At 39.0% G+C, this 17,554-nt stretch overlaps 1 pseudogene across 1 annotated transcript; it reads right to left on the bottom strand.

Annotated features, from left to right (window-relative positions):
- Positions 1 to 8,172: 8,172 nt before the first annotated feature.
- LOC149095354 (uncharacterized) lies at positions 8,173 to 12,503 on the bottom strand (annotated as a pseudogene). The gene is made up of 6 exons (XR_016204867.1): positions 12,465 to 12,503; positions 12,252 to 12,392; positions 10,348 to 10,464; positions 9,722 to 9,967; positions 9,236 to 9,361; positions 8,173 to 9,074 (listed from the first exon to the last, which is right to left on the bottom strand). The product of XR_016204867.1 is annotated as an uncharacterized LOC149095354 (transcript).
- Positions 12,504 to 17,554: the final 5,051 nt, after the last annotated feature.

The following is a 17,554-nucleotide window of genomic DNA, read 5'->3' as shown; positions in this document are numbered from 1 at the left end:
CAACATAGCGGTTCCATACTGGTCTCTGTAAATTTGTGCAAAATATTTCGACGAATACCTGAGCTTGGGAAAACGCACAGGCTTAACAATTCGAGGAGTGTCATCTTTATTAATCTCCTATAACATCACAATTTCTTGATTTTATTCACTAAATGGTTTTCGAATAAATTTTTTATTGCGTCAGGATTGCGTAACTGAGCAAGCCAAGAATTGTTTTGCTGGGGTCAGCTAAAATGTACAATAATTCGCTACATGAGTTTCACTCTTGTTAAGACACCTAAATCTGTTACAAGTAAATAACGAGAGAATATCGTTTAGTTCGAGATTTTATCTTTATTATACTTGACGAAGTTTCTCAGAACATTTTACTTAGGTGTACTCGAACAGATGAATTCGTAAACAAATTCTCTAACCTTTCTGCTCTTGTTGCTCAGACGTTCTTGAGCTCGTGCTGGGATTCTGCTTGGTTCACGATCACGTCTAAAAATACGAAGACGCTTCTGAAGATGCTTTTTATCAAGTTGAAGAGTTGATAGCCCCGGTTGATGGCTCCTTTGGTATAACATGATTCATGATTCACTCAAAATGTTCGCTCGTAAATTGATCTCTCGTAAGGCTTGCAGCGACCCGTTCCGAAAACGCTTAACGTCCTTTAGTGTTGGTCTACCTTGAATGGTGTGTTCGTTTGTATGTGATTTCATTGCCCTAGAAATCATGGAATCCGTGCTAACCTTTCTCGACGACAACCCTGTAAATTCCATGTGCTGTGCGCATTCACAGGTGGCGCATGCGCTTTAGAGACCAGACGGCGACTTGTGACTGAACGTGGAAAAAGAAAAAAAAAAGAAAAAACGGAGCCGAAATTTAAACCCAGGCCTCACTGCCTGGGTAATAAAATGTGAATTCCGAAAGAACAGAACTGCCGGCGCCGAGTTTCAATGGATTGGCCCAATGCTTTTTTTGTTTTGGAAAAAGAAGTATACATCGAAATTGATAAACTGAAACACTGTGAAAAATAGCCGACTATTTCAAAAGCTCTTTTCTAATGCCACGAACGTAAACGTTTGTCAGGTTTTTAACAAACTCAGACGAATTACGATCGACTGCGAATACTTTGTTTATACTTTCAGTCCAAGCATGCAACTTACGAATAATAAGCGTTGCACTGTACGGTTAACATCCGTATTTCACTAGGTTTCCTGGTAATTAAACGTACGTGAAACAAATTTATGTGGATCCCGCGACTGTATAACGGCGGGGAAAAGCGCGTCACTTAGATCGCTGGAGCTAATTCTTTGACTTCGCACCTGGGCATCGCAGCATGTAGAGCGTAAAAATTCGCAAATAATTAAAACCTTAGATCAAGCTTTGCTGAAATAATTCTTCTCAAAACTTCAGATAAATTCTCCTTTACACTACCGACAAAGATTGATTATAAACTAAAAAGCGAAATTGTCCCACTTTTCGCCAAGTCGCATAGTATGGTTCTGCGGCGTATACTTGTTTACATACGTTACGTATGGGCTTTAAGCTCATACATACGACCGTTTCGATCGCGTATATACGCATTTTTAAAGGGCCACACATTTGCGTAAATTCAAGGGCGGGGATATGCGAAATAAATGCCCAAATATATGCGTCCTACAAGGACCCATATATACGCGTGCTAAAATGCGCGTATATGCGGGTCTCGTAAATTACGTTGTATATGCCAGCACGAAATGTGCCTTTTTAAGAGAATGGCTGTTCGTGTATGATAGCAATGGAAATTACTTTAACTAAAAATCGTCAATATGGCGGCAGTGGCGAAATGGGTTGTCTTGCTCTATCTGCTATTTAATGTTTGTTACTGCAGCTCCCCCAGTGACTGAACTTCTAGAAACAGTTATGCGTGTTTCGAATGACTGTTCAAGATTTTATCCCCACGCTAATCGTAACATGGCAAAGAACTTGATCGTTCGTCGTGAAGTTGCTGTGGATTCTGTTCACCGTTTAGGACAGAGGTGCCCAAGCGAATGCTGAGAGAATTCTGCCTCTCGAATTGCTGGTGAGACAAATTCAATACTTACTACATAGATGGGAAATGTTTGCAGTTCAGTTTTGAACTTAATGAGTAATCTCAAACTACACAAAGCATAAGCAGTGGAAAACAGTTTATAGAGAAAAATTTATATTTGGGTTAACTTTTAATCCTGGGTTAGCGTTAACCGGCTTTCGAACAAACCGGCCCTAATGATTCGAGAAGTAAGACTGACGTGGGTTTTCCAATTCTGGTATCAGTATCATGCTGGGTCATTTGCCAAGTAGAAACATCTACGTCAGCGTGTAAGGGAAAGTTTTTTTCAAACTGACCCAACAGGGTCTGATTTGAGGTGGTTCAATACCATTACAAGGCGTCAGGGGACCTAATTCTCTCTGGCACATTGATGGACTACACTGCCTTATCAGGTGGAGGTTTTTAATACATGGTGGTTTTGACAGGGCTTTAGACTTCAAGTTGTGCAACAAAAACTTCTGCTGCTACTGGGCTCGCTCTGTTCTTAGCTGCTGTGCAAAGTTATAGATTGCCGTCTAGAGTGTGTTCAGACGAAGGGGATGAAAATTTAGAGGTAGGAAGAGCTATGCTATGGCACAGGGGATTTAATAGGGGAAGCAAAATTGCTGGGTTGTCTGTACACAACCAGTGAATTGAACGTCTCTGGAGGGAAGTCTTTATTGAAGTCGGTCAGTTCTACTACACTCTGTTCTACCAGATGGAAGAGAATGGCATCCTGGAATGGACCAGCATAATCGATCTGTTCTGTTTGTATTACATATTTCTTTTCAGAATTAACAACCAGTTAAACCTCCTAGTTGAGGCATGGAATAACCATGCTGTACGCACAACCAATATGGGTGAACGCAGTGATTTTACAAGATATATGTAATACTGAAAATACCAGCTGTCAAGGACACATTTGATGATAACACCCAACCAGATGAATTATCTGGTGAAGACCCAATAGGACTTACACTAAAATCACATTCTGTTTCCTAAAACTCCCCTTGAGGTATTGATATATCATGGGCTGGACGACCCACTCTTCCCTTAGAAGCTGATGCAGTTGGCAAAGCCCTAATGGGAGTACACTGAGGTGCATGAAACTGCTCTTAATGCAAACATTTCCCATCTAAGTAGTAAACATTGCATTTGTCTCACCAGCGATTCTAGAGGCCGTATCCTCTCAGCATTCGCCTTAGTACCTCTGTCCAATGAATCAACTAACGGATTAGCCTGCGTAGCTTGGCGGTTTAGCAATTTTTTTAAGCAATTTGAGCGCGAGCACACATAGCGGAAAAGCCGCGAAAACGAGCAGGAAACCCCAGGCTCCTCGTGGCTACGCCGCATTTGGCGCTCGTTATCGCGGCTTCGCCGCTTTCTTAGCGTTCAAATTGCCTAAAAACCGCCAAGCTACGCAGGCCACTAAACGATGTACAGAGTAATCCACAGCAACTTCACGACGATTAGCGTTAGGATAAAATCTTGAACAGTCATTCAAAACACGCATAACTGTTTCTAGAAGTTCATTCACTGGAGAGCTGCAGTAACAAACATTAAATAGCAGATAGACCAAGACAAGGCATTTTACCACTGCCGCCATATTGACGATTCCTAGTTAAAGTAACTTTCATTGCTATCATACATGAACGGTCATTCTCTTAAAAGGCACATTTCGTGCTAGCATATAAAACGTAATTTACGAGATCCGCATGTACACGCATTTTAGCACGCGTATATTTGGGCATTTATTTCGCATATCCCCGCGCTTTAATTTACGCAAATGTTTTTAAAAATGCGAATATACGCGATCTAAATGGTCGTATATATGAGCTTAAAGCCCATACGTTACGTATGTAAACAAGTATACGCCGCAGAAAAACCCGCGTATACCCTGTCGTAGTTTTGAAACGAATGGCCAACCATAGCAACGATCGATATTGAAATGCAAAACTGCCGCGTTTTGTGAACCGCACTGCATGAAAACACAGTTTCGAAAAGCTATAAAAACCAACTAAAATTTAAACTAGCTTAAGCGGGGGATTAAGGTTATCTAAAAGATGAAGCTTGTCCAAGATCATGATTACACTGTTAAAACACCACGAAATCAAAAACTTCCAATTAACCATTCACTCTGCAAATGTTTTTAGGCGCCAGAAGTAGATTTTCGATGGCAAAATGTTCTTAATGTGACATTATTTGAACTTCTTAAACAAATGAGCAAGGTTGTATAATTTCACCAATTTGAAATTGTGACGTTTTAGGCTATAATTTGAAAGAGATTTGCAGGCAGTGCAGAACAACGACATTCTTATTAATGTGTAGTTCAACCACGCGTCAAAATGGCGGGTAATGGTCTCGAAGATTCGGGGTCGGACTAATCAAACTTTAGATGAAGTTCACCAAAAAAAAAAACGTATTGTATCAGTAAGCTTATATTTTTGGAATGAGTTTCTTTTTCAAACTCTCCATTTTAACTAGACCAATCAGAACACGACGCAATTTTCTTGTCTTCTGACTTTTGCTGTGGATTTTACGATGAATGACATGAATAGCGGTGCCAATTATGTTCCATTTTTGGATGTTCTTTTATTTAAGCTTATGTGTGTCCTCTCCGAGGAAAAACAAGACAAGATAGGATGTGGGCACTGTTAATTTCGAAGGACGTTTTGATTAAACGTCAAGCAAGAGAAAGTTTATTTGATAGTGTTCAATCGTTGAAATCAAAAAGTCCGATGCGTAAAATTGGTGTGGGTTTGATTAGTTTAGTTTTGAAGAGCCTGAAAAGGATATAAGCTCAATTATCGCCGAGAATTGCTAAGTTTTTGGCGCGAAATTTACCATCTACGGTTCCGAATCGTCAAGTTTACATTTAAAATTTTTAATAGTTGCGTAAAATTTATATTCACTTTGAGCTGACAACATAGAAAATAACTTGGCAATGCGCTCTAAAGGCTGGTTAATGCTCTCGCGGCATAACACTCGGTTGGAAAAATAAACTCCAAATCTCCACAATATTTCCCTTTTCTTTGTAAAATTTAAATTCCATAAGCCTGCAGAAACTCCTCGCGAGAGTGAAGAACGTTTAGCTGCCATGAACACTCAGAAAACCGGTTAACATTTGAGACTTCGACTCTTGCTAACATTTGGCGCCTTTTTTTCGCGGGAAGAAAAGTTTCCCCAGCTTTTATAGGGGCAGTACAGTATCAGTACACCATCGCGACATCCAGGACAGTACTTTTTAATAGATTTAATCTCACCTCTTTTAGTTCTTTATGGCATATTGTGCGGCATATATTCCAGCAGAAGCAAAATCTAAGCTAACCTGAACGTAGAAGTTCTCTCCAGTTCTGCACTTCATGGGTCTTGAAATTTGTAAACCCGTATGACAATCAGCAACTCCTATAAAGTTGTTTGTTGCTTTGAGCAGCATCTTAACGTGGTGGCTTGGCTGTACAACGTGCCCGATTAAATCACGAAGACTGTCCGAATGAGTAGTGCAGGCAAAATGTTGTTTGTTGCTTTGAGCAGCATCGATTCAGCTAAGTTGTGCCGACGTCCACTCCACGTGGTCTTCACGGTGAAAGTCTTGTGTGATCAGAAAAAGCGTACAGAATCCATGTCACGTAATTACGTAAATGAGCGATTAGATCAGTCATCAGGATAGCGCGAGCAAATGTCACTTCAAATCAGTTGAAAAATAACTTAAGTCTAAGGTCTTGTGGAAAAAGCCCAAAATAGTCGGGGTAAAGAAGAGGAGAGTTGTCAAATGTCTCGTGTCACTGAAATAGCCAATGATAGAAATGGGTGTTTGACAGCTGTCAGAATTGTTTTTTATGCCAACATGGGCGTGACTGTCCAGCGTAACGTGCCACTAAAACGTGCAAGCGTCCTGGACGAGTGAAAGGGATAAAACCACCATTGGCCTAAACCGAAAGAAATGTAGGATTAATCGATTAATAAGCGCATATTTCTACCAAGCGCCCTTTATACTCCTTTATCGATAATTTCATTATATTGCATTCCATGTTCGTTTAGGGTTTAAATCTTTTTAAGTCCACCATACGTACCGACATGAAATTCAAGTAGTAATAGATTAATACCACGGTTGCAACTATGCTGTTACCCATCATTGAAATAAATTAACCATGTTGAGTTGAGTTGATAATTTTATTTATACACGATAAAAATTCCTTCAGCATAATTTAAAAGTATAATATCTACGTCTGCATAACTAAACTAACTCATTATTAGGTGCTAGGTACATGTACGATTATTAATCGTACTGATGACTTAGTTTATACTGAATACAGAGATCGCAAGGTACATGTACGATTATTAATCGTACTGACCACTTAGTTTATACCGAGTACAAAGTTCGCTAGGTGCATGCACGATTATTAATCGTACTGATCACTTAGTTTATACTGAGTACACAGATCGCAAGGTACATGGACGATTATTAATCGTACTGATCACTTAGTTTATACTGAGTACAAAGATCGCAAGGTGCATGCACGATTATTAATCGTACTGATCACTTAGTTTATACTGAGTACACAGATCGCAAGGTACATGGACGATTATTAATCGTACTGATCACTTAGTTTATACTGAGTACACAGATCGCAAGGTACATGGACGATTATTAATCGTACTGATCACTTAGTTTATACTGAGTACACAGATCGCAAGGTACATGGACGATTATTAATCGTACTGATCACTTAGTTTATACTGAGTACACAGATCGCAAGGTACATGGACGATTATTAATCGTACTGATCACTTAGTTTATACTGAGTACACAGATCGCAAGGTACATGGACGATTATTAACCGTACTGATCACTTAGTAACATGTCTGCATGTTTAATCTCTTTAATTTCACTTTATTAACAGGAAATTTAGGGAGTGATAGATTGAGACTACTGGTAGCCATCATAGAAATTAGAGAGAAGACTACAGCGATAGGTGTGTCACGGGTGGAAGTGCAATATATTTAGGTCACTGTTGTTTATGGACTTAAAGAGGGCCAGGTGATAATAAGGAAAAATTATCCGACTGGCTCATAATTCTGCTCCTCAAAACAGCTACTGCATAGAACGAAAATTGATCTCTGCCTTTTCCCGTCCACACATTTTGGTAGGAGAACAGCTGGATGAAACGGATTACATGCCGCAGTCATAGTTTAGCAAGCGACTTTGTAATTGAAATAATGTATCTTCTTATATCATCAGTTGATCACTGACTTTTCTGGTATATGGTGGCTCCTAAAGGAGCCGTTTTGTTGTTGTTGTTTTGTGAGTTTTTATTTTTATTTTTATTTTTGGTAGTTTTTGAATTTTTTTACGACAATGAGGACTTGCACTCCTTCCTGATACGTCTGACACTCTGTTTAGAGAAAAAAAAATAATGAAATTAAAATGCAGTTTGTCTGAATGTTGAGTTTATGAATAATTAGTGTCAGTTATACTTGTAATTGTTTTATAGCACTACTCCCTAAGGCAAGACTAGTAGAAATCTGGCAACCAAGGTGTCGCAAACCAGAGGTTGCACTGGTAGTCAAATACTAAAGTATGATCGTGATCACTTTATTGATCAAAAATACAGCTGAACACAGCTATCTTCAACAAAAAACCTAATGTAGCTCGAGATCTTCAAGATGACAAGGCTTCGGTGGGTAAATGACTAAAAACGATATCAGTCCAAGTCTACTCATCACTTGCACTGTCTTCTAATTCAAACTTGCTTTTTCAGTATACGTTAATACACCTAATCCTTTATCTTGCATTTTGTTTTTGCAAATTGCCTCGCAATTTTGTTGCGGCGTAGGTTGCATGAAGAATGGCCTAGTGTAAAAAGTACAGTGCAGTAACGTGCACGAAGTAGAACCAGGTTCTAAATTTCACAACGATAAAAACGAAAATGTTCAAAGTTCATTTCAAGGCTTGCTAGGCTATGATCATTTTGCGCAGGTTTTAACGCAACATTAAAACAAAGTTTTTAGATTCTAACAAGGTATGAATTACCATTTTTTGGTCCTTTTGGGCCCCGTTTTCCCTTGACCATTTCCGCTTTTCTTTCTCTTTCATCCAGCACGCACCTAACATGAAATTAAGGTACATTAATTAGTGTATGAGTATACGTTTAAGACATTTTTTTTCATTTATTGGCCTCGTATAATGTCTACAATTCATGGACGATCGATAAGTAATTAAAGATTTTTTTCATCTACTAATCTACACCAATGTTGTTATGAATGTGAAAATGCCCCCGTGTGTAAGGTGAAAGGTTTTTTGTTTCAAACTTCGTTGACATACGAAGTGTTTTTAAAGCATGTGCGACCACGGTTGTAGTTCACTTATCTTATTTCTGCAGAGAAAGCCTAGCCCCTCTTATTTGAAGCTTCGAGTGAAGAGCCGCGTACGTATGAAAAAATCGGTATAAATTTTAAGACAATTCAGTGGACTTTGCATGAAAGTTCGATTTCCAGCCGCTGTTCGGGAAACGAGGCGCGCTCCTCCCTCGAACAAAAGACCGGACGCGAGAGAACGACGAAAATCGAGCCTATGGACTCAAATTAATGGATGATTATATATTCATCATGTTTTTCAATCACGTTTTGGTTTTACATCCTAGCACTTTGCAGGCTGTCATGCTAAACTGAGCATGCTAAATTGAACTAGTGAAAAGAAAATTACCTCTACATCCCTTTCTTCTCTTTCAATTAGTCGAAAGAGTTCATCGGTGGTGTCGCTGACTTGCAATGGTCTGTTCGTGGTCTCTATCTGCTTTTCCAAAAGTGGTAAAATCCATTTTGGATTTACTTTTCCGGTCATTCCTTTGCGTTTCAGGAAGTTTTTCCACCATACTCTCGTGTCTTAGTCGAAGTGGAGCCTAAACTTCGGTAGATCGTTCTTGATATTTTCTAAGTTTAATCTCGCTGTTTCTTTCAAGAAGCTGTTATCAAGAAAAAGGGGGAAAGAACATAATTCAGGAGGCACGATGACAATGCTCTCAGTATTTTCTTTGTTCTTCATTTCACAATAACTCAATACGACTGTGGGCCTAATTATACCTACAATGAACAATAAGTCAGACACGAAAAAGGTGAATCCATTTGCCACGGTTTGGACATTGTGCTGTTCTTAGTAAATGTTATGTAGCGGTGCTTCATGATATTAAGCCTTCATACCTTTGGGGCTCCTCTTGGGAGACTTTTTAGGAGGTCGATGCCCTCTGAGTCCTCCGGGAGCCAAATTGGAGATGTGGACCACTTTTTGTATTTCATTTTGGCCTTTCCATCTGACCGTCTAACGATCTGAAGTTTTCGAGAGAAGATATTATTTAGTAATTAATGAAAGTTCTCTATGCTTGGTATGTCCCGCTTTAGTTGTAGAACCAAAACAGTATGTGTAAAGTAGTTAAAGTTAGGAACAAAAAAGGTTAATGGGAATCTGTTCATGTTTAACAGCAGCGCACTGTCGTATTTTGAGTCACTATACAAGTCACCGATGCAAGACTGGACATGATACCGTCATTTACGTTGATGTAGGTAAATCTGGATGGTTTATTCTAGGAAATAGTGACTAGGAAATGACAAGAAGAGAAGCAACTGGTTATGATGAGCTTAGGGCACCTCAGGTGGTGGTAGAGTGACCCTAATCATACCGTATAGTACCTTGAATTGGTGCTGGTTGGCGTGACCAGAGAGACTAGCCTCAGTGAAACCCTCCATCCATTGCTTCACGTCATACATGAATGTAAGAATTGAAGCCTTTATGGACGGAGAGTAACTTCGGCCGATCTCTCTGATCAGCTCCAGGAGGGTCAGGACGTTGATCTTTGCCAGATGCCGTGAAATACATGAAAAAAGCTGGTCGATGTCTTCCTGGGTGTGACCCTCCATTAGGAAACACAATTTTATCTAAACGAAACGAAAAGAAAAAGGTTGTTAACCTCTGAAAGATTTCGAGTAAGGAAAAGCTTAAATGTAGATCATTGGTCGGGAGTGTTAAAGCTAGTCATTGCGATTACTGCGGTAAGTTCCACGCATTGAAAAAGCAACTCTGAGACAGTAGTCATTGGCTGCTGTAGGACCGTTGTTTTAAGGATTTAGTTTGTATGAGGTGAAAGCTGGGACCAACAGATTCTAGGCGTTGGGGACAGGTAATAGCCAAATGGAGGCGGCCTTTAAGGGTACGTTCTAATGTTATACCAAGTAATCAAAGCTCCCACGGCTTAGATAATAAATTCGCAATCTTTCTATTTAAAAGCTTGGACAGTATATAAGACGTAAGGGCTTACCTTCTTAAAAATTCTCAGCTCCACCAACAACGCAAGAAAGGCCAGCACGAACCTACTTTTGCATTCCCTCCAGCAGTTGTCCATCTGGAGGTAAAGTACAGGTGGTAAACTTCCAAGCTACCAACGCAATAGAATAGAAAAAGGGTTAAATTTTGCTGCCTTGATGTTTTGTATATTTGTGATTACGCGTCAACACAACGGAAATATGCAGGATTATTTTCCTGGAGTAAACTAGATCATCGATGATCGGTTGCCTTGCCAATTGTAAAACAGGCTAATTAACAATTAGACCCGCAGCCCGCAAGGGCAATGGGTCAATAGCCCACGAGGCGAATGACCCGTGGCCCTTGAGGGCGAAGGGTCTAATTGTTTTAGTGTCACTCAACTAGTAGGACAGAAAAGGCAATAATAAAGTTAGCAAATGCAAGTTGAAGAAATATTTATTTGGTAATAAAACGAAATAGAGCGTCACGCTCGATTGCGCCAATTTCGCTACTCAAGGACTATTACTAATAGTCCTCTAGTAGCTAGCCAATTAAAATGCAGGATTTGCATTAGTCCACTAATTGGATGATACTAATGACAGTTATAAACTCTGTCACAACAGCATTCTCACATCTATTTGAACTGTTTGCAACTTTTATTTTTTAAACGAAAACTCGCTTTAGTTTCTAGGTCTTTCAGTTTTCCGCTAGTTTGTTAAACAACACAAGGAAAATAGGCCTTCTAACAATCTTATGATATTACATATAACGTGTATTTATTTTGTGTCCCCAAACTACAGGCTACAAGGCATTGATACGTTAATAAAGTTTCTATCTATCTACGTACCAAGAAAACGTAATGCCATAAATCATGCACCACGCATGAATACAACATGGCACACCATCAATCATGAACCTTTTCACAGACGGGCTTCTCGCTCGATGCAATGTCTCTGTCGAATGACTGCTTGCAATAGCATTGTCTAAAAATGCCTTGCGGTCGTTAAGGTTCCTCCCCCAGTAGCTTGTCCTTTTTGACTTAATGCTGCTGAGGGCTATCTTTTTAATGCATTCTTCTCTGCAGCAGCCTCTCTCCAACATCAAGCACTATCTTGGCAGCATTGCATTTTTTATTTAGGCTTGTTTTGGTAGACTTTGAACCTAACAAAAGTTTCACCAAAAATTAATGCCTCTAAAGAAAACTGAATAAAAGAATCTGACACATGTCAGCTACTGAGAATAAGTAACTGCTACGCTTTCCTGCTTGTCAATGACTGCATGATCCTAAAGTTTAAAACACAGAGATTTTGTAAGTGTACACTCGCACTCGATACCGTATGATAAGCACTGGTCTTAATTCCAACATTATCCGGAAACGCGTTTTCTAAATGTCAACGTAAGAAGCGAGAAGTTATTGCTTTATCAGCTGTAACTTCTTACAACGTTTATACGCGTTAAATTACTACTGAACTGATCATTTTTCTCTTAACGTGACCAAATAGATGAGTGAGTACGAGAAACACAATGCGCGCGTATGTTCATTGATCGTACAATTGCCGGCGCGCGTACGGTTATTAAGCGTACATCTTAACATGACCAAATAGAGGAGTGAGTACGAGAAACACAATGCGCGCGTATGTTTATTAATCGTACAACTGCCGGCGTGCGTACGGTTATTAGGCGTGCAATCCCAACAAGACTAAAATTGGTGAGTATGATGGCAATGATAGCAAGAAAGGAAATGAAATGTCTTTTTTTTCGTACCTTTTTCGGTACAGCGTTCCAGAATTTGTCCTGGTGGTCCGCCTCCGTAAACTTGAATGAATCAGTTTCATCTTTGTCCCGTGATAGGAAATATCAAACTTAACACCTGTTTTTTGTAAGGGAGGGTAAATAAAGTTTGTTCGAAGTTTTTCTTACCCAAGAAAGTTCTCTTTCAAGTATTCTAAGTGACTCTTCTGCCTGGCGCACACACTTGCAGTTTTCTGCATTAGGCCCCGAAGTACACTCGCAGCTGTTCTCCCACATCTGAACATCATCATCGTAATCCTCGTCGTCCAACTTAAATAAAAGGATGTTTGTTATTAGTTTCTTTATCTCTGTTTATTTTCTCGTTAAGACCGACAGTATTACCTCAGTTGTAAGAGCACAATCCTTGATGTCGATCTCCATTTTTCCCGCTTGAAACCTAAGCTTCGGCAAGGAAGATACTCTGCGGCGAGTACCTGCACGGGTAATGCGCCCGTTAATGGGCGGAAAGCCGAACCAGTTATAACCGGTATAACAGGTTCTGATGAAATTTTAACGTTCGGGAAACTTAATGCGCATGAACCATTTGGAACCGGTATAACAGGGTATAACAGGTTCTGATGGAATTTCAAATCCCTTTTTTAGCCTTGCACTTTTTGTTGTCTAGCTTTGTGAAGCATGGAGGATCCGACAGGTATTGACGAGCGTTCGTGGTTCTTAGCACCAGACGACGAAGATTGTCTGTATCTCTATTTCGTAGACGGTGAAACACTATTACTTCGTGGGTATGAACACGACGAAGAAGAGAAAACGGATTGTGTCCAGGTAATGTTATTCAATATATGTTATTGGCCGGCTGAGGTCTTGAAAATGCTGCCCGAGGCCGCAGGCCGAGGGTAGCATTTTCAAGCCCGAGGTCACAGTTTTTCTCTATACGGACTGACCCTAAGCCGAACAATAACATTTTTATCTTTTTTTCTTGCGATAAATTGGCTTACAAGTGGGTTTGTTTACGCAGCTTTGTCACTGAATTGGCTTACGCGCCATCTACAGATTCTAAAAACCATTGGTAAAGAATCTAACGAGCAAACGAGCGAGTAACTCAGATACTAGACAAAGAAAGATGTATTAAAGAAAAGATTTATAACGAACTACTTTATGTTAGTTGCATTTAGTTCACCATTTAAGTTCCCTAAAAGTGTTTTTCCGGTGTGAAATTTCGTGCAAAGTTTGAAGTTGTACTACAAAAAACAATTTCTGTCAGTCGTTGCGAATCACTCGTAATCAGACTTTTCTACCTTAAATTGAGGGGCAGATAGCCAGGAAATTCGTGAAGTGCATTCCACAGAAATTCTCTCAACGATCGGAAAGGAAACTCGACTGAAATTGACTCATTTTTTACTTAAAATTGTACAGAGAGAGACAGAGGATTACACGCCATTACAGCGCCGAGCTACAAACAGCCAAACAAACTCTCACAACTTCCAAAAAGTCAATTGAATTTACTTATAGTGACTTTCCTTGCCATTTAAAGGTGAATAGAGATAAACCTGCGTTGATTAATCGTCTATGGAAGTGTAAAAAGGGCGAAAGATGACGATTACCGCTAATTCGTTCACGAAAATAGATCAACTTGACGAATTCCGCCCGCTGTGGCCGGGTCTGAGCAAAAAGGTGTGATGCAGTAGACTACAAAACATGTTTAATTGAAGAACTGTTCACACCAAAGACGCGTTTACGTTCTGCGTAGCCTCATTTTGATGTTAAATGTTGCCAATTAAAATTGTAAACAAAATGGCGGTCAATGGGTTTGATCGCAGTGTTCTCTCTTCGTTATGGCAGTCACGGCTAAAGGAAACCCGCAAAATTACCCAAAACCAAGAACGGATTGCACAGAGACGACTTCGTCATTATCTTCGTCGCAGACGTCTCGTTTCCTCCTTGTTTTTTTTTCTGTTTCTCACTCGATATGTTTTCACGCACTTACCTGTTCGTCGTGTCTGGACCAAACCAAGGTCGAAGTTGTTTTGGGAAGAGACGTACCAGGGTTGGAATGAACGAGACTGGGTGGAGAACTTCCGAATGTCCAAAGAAACATTCAATTGTCTGTGTGTGGAACTTTCCCCACATATTTTGAAAAGGGACACAAACTTTAGAAAAGCCATTGCAGTGCGTCATCGAGTGGCGATAACATTATATTGGCTTGCGGACACTGCATAGTATAGAACGATCGCAAACCTATTTGGTGTTGGGAAATCCACTGTTTGTGGTATTGTAAAGCAGCTATGTGAGGTGATTGTGAGAATTCTTCTCCCCAGATATATTTACGTTCACCGAAGTCGACAGGAGGTACAAGAAAAGATCGATGGCTTTGAAAGTCGCGCGGGGTTTCCACAGGTAGTTCGCGCAGTCGATGGTTGCCATGTCCCCATAATTGGTCCTGAGCAAAGTCCGGATGACTACATTAATCGGAAAGGATTCCATTCGTTAATCCTTCAAGGCCTAGTGGATTTTGATTATCGTTTTCTAGATATTTGTGTTGGATGGCCGGGTAAAGTGCACGATGCAAGCGTTTTTAAAAACTCTCCACTGTTTGCTCTGTGTTGCGCTCGAACTTTCCTCCCGCCCGATATGTCGGTGATGATATCTGGTGTACGAGTTCCTCCTCTGATATAAGGTAACTCAGCTTACGCCCTCAGCGAATAGCTGATGAAACCATACACAGATCGTGGAAATTTGACCCCGGATGAAAGCACTTTCAATATCAAACATAGCACACGACGAGAGTGGTGGTTGAAAATGCCTTTGGTCGATTGAAGGGGAAGTTCAGGAGTATCAGTAAGAGACTAGACTTAAATGTTGAAAACTCCTGCAATGTTATTGCCGCTTGCTGTGTTTTACACAATTACTGTGAGAACCTGCATGAGTTCTTCGATGACCAGTGGCTCAATGGTGTCAATATTCATGTTGGAGTTTTCCCAGGTGATCCAGACCAAAGGCAGAACATTAATGTCATAGCAATAAGAGATGCTATTAAGAGCTTTTTTTAATACAAGCTGAAAAACTTTATGAAAAATTTCACGCCTATTTTGTGCCAGGTATAATGCACCCCTCAAAAGCAAATAATCTATCACAAAGCTTACATCTCAAACACACACACAAGTGATGTACATGCTTACTTTTCCCCTTATGTATATAGTGTAAATAGTTATGTAAATATTGTAAGTAAAGATTTTTGTCTGGGCAATCCTCCACCAGGGTCATGTACTGTCCCATTTGTAATTAGGTTTGTTTCATAAAAATCAGGTGTCTGTTCCCAAAATTTGGTACCTTAAAAATATCAACATACATTATACACCTTCAAGGATGTCACAATGCACATATAACAATAACAAGATTTAGACTTTTTTGGACTGCATCAGCCAGATAGGCTGCTAAGTTCAAACAGGAACTGTAGCTTTTTTAAGTCTGTACGTTATAAATAATCTCAGAAATACCTTTGAAACCAATGTATAATTATTTGCTTAAGAAGCAGCAGAAAATGAAATTTATACACCCTTTATTGTCACTGATTGTAAAGCTGAAAGCCATTTGATAAATATTAAAATACCTTGTACTTTTCAAGGTGAAATTTGTTTCACTTCTTGTAATCTATTACTGTTATACCATAGGTGACAAATTACTCCTTAATTTTGATGCAAAATATCAGCATAAATTTATAATTTTACCTCTAAGATTACACTCTTGATCATATAAACAAGTGAAAAACACTATGATTGTAATTTGTCATCCCTGATATTAGAAGGTAATCAAATGGTTAATCCACATGAATTTAGGAAATAATTTCACCTGAACTAATAAAATGCCTGTAGATTTAGTTAATTTTACTTGTTATTATTTGATTACACATGTCAATTTGGCCATACCTACCACGTGTTCCCATAGGATAAATTTAAGCACTAGTTGTTTTCCTAGTTATTTTGTTAGTAAATTTAAGTGCTAGTTATTCTCCTATCTGAGCATTAGCTGTAGAATGATACCAGCGTACTGAAGGAAAGAGAAAAAAAATATCAGAACTTTTTAACTTAGGGGTTCAGTTTGGATTACCAAGAGGATCTAATCACTTACCAACATCATTGGTTTCCACTGGCATTAATGTCATTACTTTCATTCAACTTGTTCACCTGATCACTGACAAGTGAAAACTAAGAAAGTTCATATGCCAAAGAAGTTTGTTTAGACCTTTTAAAATAAACCCCAAAGTTCACTATTATACATGTAGTGGTATCACTGAGGCTACGAAATTATTCACACATTGTTCGTACCTCTTTTCAGAAACCAATTTGCAGGACTTTTCCAGGACTCAGATTGATTTTTCCAGAACTCCAAAATTCACATTAACCCAAGATCTCAACACTGCAGACAACTATTTTCTGTTTTGCATTTTTACTTGTTGAGTTTAATAAATTATCAGACTTTTCCAGGACCAGTAGTCTTTTTCCAAGACTTTCCAGTCCTGAAAAATGCCACAGAATTCCAGGACTTTGAGCTAAATATTAAATTATTTTCCCATGAGATCCTTGTTCCTTTGCAGGGTTTGAATTTTACACTAGCAAAGTGAGAGTGGTTTTGAAGTTTGCAAGGCAAAAATCTATCCAGTAGCACGTATTAAGTTCTACATAACAATTATTAATTATCAGAGAAAAAAACAACAGGGAGTCTTGGTTAATCTAGAAAGAGACAATGCCAATAACCACTGTTGAGTTTAGGGTACTGTATGTGCACAAGAAATTTATACCTACTGCTACAGCATACATGTATTGTTAAATATGATTTTCACCCCAGCTTGAAGCAAAACGGAAATGTAAGTTCCATTCCATAATCATTTTGCATATATTTATTTCACTGTGTTTCCTCAATTTTCCCTTGCATGTTTGATTTCATTATGCCTCATATTCTCAAGCCCAGACACAAGGTAAACATGTCAGATTGTGACCATGTCAGCTATTAATTGAACTTCACGTGACCTCAGAACAATTATAGCTTTATAAAACATTTCTCAAGCAATTTAAAAACAAAAAGAGAAATCATTGCTTGATTAACAAACTTTTATTTATTCGGCTGTCAATTCTTTAATACACACTGGAATAATTTATTTATAAAAAAGGACCTCAAATTATGTGTCATCAAATCAATTTACTTCGAATTTCCTGATAGCAAAAATATGCTAACATCTCTGAAGAAAATAAATTCATAAAGTTAAAAACTACGAAATACTCATTATAGATAAATTCATCAAAATTGGTCAACAAATAATTTAGGAAATAGACAAGAAAAAACAAGTAAAAATGTACAGCATAAAAGCTTACGATAGTGAAGAATGATCATCGCAGTAAATTTTCCAATTTAAGCAATTGGAAAGAAGAAGCCTGAAAAAATCAGGGCTTCAACGGGATTCGAACCCGTGACCTTCG

This window comes from Orbicella faveolata, unplaced genomic scaffold (genome assembly GCF_042242905.1).
Source record: "Orbicella faveolata isolate gen_17 unplaced genomic scaffold, um_ofav_v1 contig_52, whole genome shotgun sequence".
Classification (NCBI taxonomy): Eukaryota; Metazoa; Cnidaria; class Anthozoa; order Scleractinia; family Merulinidae; genus Orbicella; species Orbicella faveolata.
This window is presented reverse-complemented; position numbering and strand designations above follow the sequence as displayed.